Here is a 4,908-nt window from a genome sequence, read left to right as displayed (position 1 = left end):
CTCACCGTTAATTATACAAGCCGCTCCTTGCCAGTGTGTACCGTCGACATAGCCTGGAAGACACTCCCAGCATATTGCTTTGTCCTCTCACAACATACAAGTTTCGCTTTATTTGCTAACAACACGGAAGCTGGTCTAGAGGAACTCACGCCAATACATTAATACCTGTGTCCATCTCGATGAGCGATGCAGGGTGTAAATATACGTCCCAACATCATTTAAGGGGATCCAAAGCCTCAAAATCATCAAATGTTAAAGTTTTAAGAATGAGATTTTCACTCTGCAGCGGAGTGTGCGCTGATATGAAACTTCCTGGCAGATTAAAACTGTGTGCCCGACCGAGACTCGAACTCGGGACCTTTGCCTTTCGGGGGCAAGTGCTCTACCAACTGAGCTACCGAAGCACGACTCACGCCCGCTCTCACAGCTTTACTTCTGCCAGTATCTCGTCTCCTACCTTCCAAACTTTACAGAAGCTCTTCTGCGAACCTTGCAGAACTAGCACTCCTGAAAGAAAGGATATTGCGGAGACATGGCTTAGCCACAGGAGACGAGATACTGGCAGAAGTAAAGCTGTGAGACCGGGCGTGAGTCGTGCTTCGGTAGCTCAGTTGGTAGAGCACTTGCCCGCGAAAGGCAAAGGTCCCGAGTTCGAGTCTCGGTCGGGCACACAGTTTTAATCTGCCAGGAAGTTTCGTTAAAGTTTTACTTTTTGCATTTTAAAAATCTACAGACCTTCCCCTTTCTATTGATTTATAAATTATTCAGTTAAAAAGGCTACAAATATTTTAAAAATATTTTTGAAACATATTCCGCATGCGCGTGACCCACTGTGGCGCTGCTAAAAAGCTGTCAAATGTACTCTTGACCCTACATGCTCGTCATTAACATGTGATAGAAAATAAGTGTTACAAAATAAGTGTTGTGGCTAACCTGTGATAGTGCAGTATACAGGGTTATTACAAATGATTGGAGCGATTTCACAGCTCTACAATAACTTTATTATTTGAGATATTTTCAAAATGCTTCGCACACACCTACAAAAACTCAAAAAGTTTATTTAGGCATTCACAAATGTTCGATATGTGCCCCTTTAGTGATTCGGCAGACATCAAGCCGATAATCAAGTTCCTCCCACACTCGGCGCAGCATGTCCCCATCAATGAGTTCGAAAGCATCGTTGATGCGAGCTCGCAGTTCTGTCACGTTTCTTGGTAGAGGAGGTTTAAACACTGAATCTTTCACATAACCCCACAGAAAGAAATCGCATGGGGTTAAGTCGGGAGAGCGTGGAGGCCATGACATGAATTGCCGATCATGATCTCCACCACGACCGATCCATCGGTTTTCCAATCTCCTGTTTAAGAAATGCCGAACATCATGATGGAAGTGTGGTGGAGCACCATCCTGTTGAAAGATGAAGTCGGCGCTGTCGGTCTCCAGTTGTGGCATGAGCCAATTTTCCGCGGGCTACGCGTGAAACTTGCCCGCACGCGTTCAACCGTTTCTTCGCTCACTGCAGGCCGACCCGTTGATTTCCCCTTACAGAGGCATCCAGAAGCTTTAAACTGCGCATACCATCGCCGAATGGAGTTAGCAGTTGGTAGATCTTTGTTGAACTTCGTCCTGAAGTGTCGTTGCACTGTTATGACTGACTGATGTGAGTGCATGTCAAGCACGACATACGCTTTCTCGGCTCCTGTCGCCATTTTGTCTCACTGCGCTCTCGAGCGCTCTGACGGCACAAAACCTGAAGTGCGGCTTCAGCCGAACAAAACTTTATGAGTTTTTCTACGTATCTGTAGTGTGTCGTGACCATATGTCAATGAATGGAGCTACAGTGAATTTATGAAATCGCTTCAATCATTTGTAATAGCCCTGTATATCGCTCGGTCGATTGTCGCATTTTTCATGTTTATTTACTCTTTTATAATCCTGAAAATATTCGTAGTGAATTATGATCATTGAAGGCTCTGTTTAATTGAAGGATAATCAAGCGTAAACGAAAAGTTACTAGAAATCCTCTGAAGGCGTTTAACAAAAGTAGAAATGTCGGAAAGCCAAACGTAGATTTTATTACCGTAAACAATAAAGACGATAACCAAGTGTGTGAACCTAATCTTGCTGGTATACCTGCCCATTGCAACGAAAGTAAGAAAGAAAGTATTTCGCAGAGGAAGCTTGATTCAGTTAGTGAAAAGAATGAATGTTTTGTGGGTGAATCGGATGTAGATGAAATATTTGATATGTCAGTTCTCAAAGGAATTTTTGCAAAGCACGAGAGATGTATTCACCGTAGTTAAGTCGGCCTGGAACACTCTATAAAATATCACGTAGGACTTGCCAGTGAAATGGAACTGAAGTGTGATAAGTGTTCATACAGCCGGCCGCTGGTGGTCGAGCGGTTCTAGCCGCTTCAGTCTGGAACCGCGCGACCGCTACGGTCGCAGGTTCGAATCCTGCCTCGGGCATGGATGTGTGTGATGTCCTTAGGTTAGTTAGGTTTAAGTAGTTCTAAGTTATAGGGGACTGATGACCTCAGATGTTAAGTCCCATAGTGCTCAGAGCCATTTGAACCATTTTTGAGGTGTTCATACATGATCACCTTCTGGAACAGTGTTGCAGTAACCCAAAATCAAGAAAATGGTAGCAAAAGCTATGAACACAGCATTTTATTTGTTTACGGCTTGCATGCAATCGGTAAGTGTGCTACTGAAGATGCAGTTTTCTGTGGCATGATGAATCTTCCAAATCCCCCAACCAAGTTTATGAACTATGATAGATTTATAGGGTGTAAAGAGGCAGTAATAGAAAACACTGGTAACAGAGACTTGATTGCAGCATTCGATGGTACCTGGCATAAACGGGGACACACATCTCTTCATGGTGTAATATCTGCCACAAGTATGTATACAGGGAAATTTTAAAATGTAGCAGTAATGTCTAAATATTGTAGGTGTTCACAAAGAAATAAAGATACGAATGAAAATAATTGCACAGGTAACTATAGCGGCAATAGTGGAGGAATGGAAGTTGCTGGTGTTGCTAGCAAATTTCGACGTTTTTTTGCGTGTGATACAGTACGATATGTGAATTACCTTGGTGACGGTGATACGGTGATTCTAAAAGTTCCAAACACATTCAAGAACTGAAGCCCTAAGCTGATGATGTTGTAGTGCAGAAATTTGAGTGTTTGGACACGTTCAGAAACGAATGGGATCAAGACTTCGGCGACTGAAAGCTTCGTACAAAAACAAAAAGGGTTGGATGGGAAGGGAAGGTTAACTGACCGTGTAATTGACAAAATACAGAAATATTATGGAATGGCTACTAGACAAGACACAGTGTCGATGAAGTGAAGAAGGCTGTTTGGACTCTTTTTCTTTCATACTTTTTCAACCGGTGAAATTTCTCATCATTACTTGTGTCTCAAGGAGAAAACAGTTGGTGTAAGTACAACAAGGGATTGCTAACTAGTGAGGTGTACACTCATAAACATAGTATGCCTGATATGGTAATGGAGGTGATGAAACCTATTTTCAAAGACTTAGCAGTACATGAACCGTTGAAAAAGTGTGTTCATAGAAAAACTGAAAACCCCAGTGAAAGTGTAAATGGTATTATTTGGTCAAGAATCCCCAAGACTGTGTTCGTTGGAATAGAAACACTTCACTTCACGCCGGCCGCTGTGACCGAGCAGTTCTAGGTGCTTCAGCCCGGAACCGCGCAGCTGCTACGGTCGCAGGTTCGAGTCCTGCCTCGGGCATGGATGTGTGTGATGTCCTTAGGTTAGTTAGGTTCAAGTAGTTCTAAGTCTAGACGACTGATGATCTCAGATGTTAAGTCCCATAGTGCTTAGAGCCATTTGAACTTCACTTCGGTATGTATGATGCTGTGGCTACCTCCAGTGACAGCAACTTTGTAAGTTACAAAGTATTTCGAAATATGGATATGAAGATAGGTATCAGCACGGTACGAACTATGCTTGCTATACGCAAGGAACGTCTTCCGGCTGCTGACAGGGCTGTAAATAGACTAGAAATACGACTCAGAGTAAACAGGAGGAGGACAAAGAGGAAGCTGGAGGAGGAGTTCCAGGAGATAAAGATAATCAGTCCTATGGACCTGAAATGCACTAAAAAGGGAATTCAAACTTTGTCGCTCGGTTCCTAAAAATTTTACTTTTTCATACAAATTAAATGTTTATATGTTTTCACAGGACCTATCAAACTAATTTGCTTCAAATTTTCAGGAAATGTTACACAGTACCTTCTGGGCAACTGAACACAGGCTTTTTTCGCAGAAATGTACACGTTATTGAATTTTTAACAAACTTGGCACAAAAAAATTGTGAATTTTCATTACAATAGAAAAACTTATCTCTAACAACTGAATTCTAATTTTTTTTAAATCCCTATGCTAAGTAGTAGCCAAATCTCCAACAAATAACCTGTAAAAATTTCAGCTTCCTAGTTCAAATACACTGTGAGAGAACATGTAATTTATAAGCGCTATTTTAACATTGGAAAGATAGGGCTTACCGGAGCCCCTTAAGAGTTAAAGCTCTGAAAGTAGTTGATCGTTAACGTCTGTTGTCCTTGTCCACTACGAAACCTACACCTAACATCTACAGCAAGCGGATGTACACGTACAGTGGCAGAGCAATGGCGTAGAATGAAGGCTTTCGCGACTGTTTGTGTTAGCTGCTGCTGAAATCTCCAGGTCGTATGGTCGCAGTCAATTAAATCTTTTTCGTTCTTGACGTTTCATCCAGAGCTACAGTGCTCAAGACATAGTGAAATCAGTAGCAGATATAATGATGTCCAACATAACTCTGGACGAAGCTTCAGGAACTAGTACGTTTCACGGACGTCGACCATACAACGAATATTCACCACCAAGAAACCT

The 4,908-nt window shown here is 42.3% G+C and overlaps 1 non-coding gene across 1 annotated transcript; it reads right to left on the bottom strand.

The window, feature by feature from the left end:
* Positions 1-330: 330 nt before the first annotated feature.
* Positions 331-405, bottom strand: Trnas-cga (transfer RNA serine (anticodon CGA)). The gene has a single exon. It is a non-coding gene; the product is annotated as a tRNA-Ser (tRNA).
* Between the last annotated feature and the right edge of the window lie 4,503 nt (positions 406-4,908).

Source organism: Schistocerca cancellata, chromosome 9 (genome assembly GCF_023864275.1).
Source record: "Schistocerca cancellata isolate TAMUIC-IGC-003103 chromosome 9, iqSchCanc2.1, whole genome shotgun sequence".
Taxonomy (NCBI): Eukaryota; Metazoa; Arthropoda; class Insecta; order Orthoptera; family Acrididae; genus Schistocerca; species Schistocerca cancellata.
The sequence above is the reverse complement of the archived record's forward strand: the minus strand, read 5'-3'. Positions and strand labels throughout refer to the sequence as shown.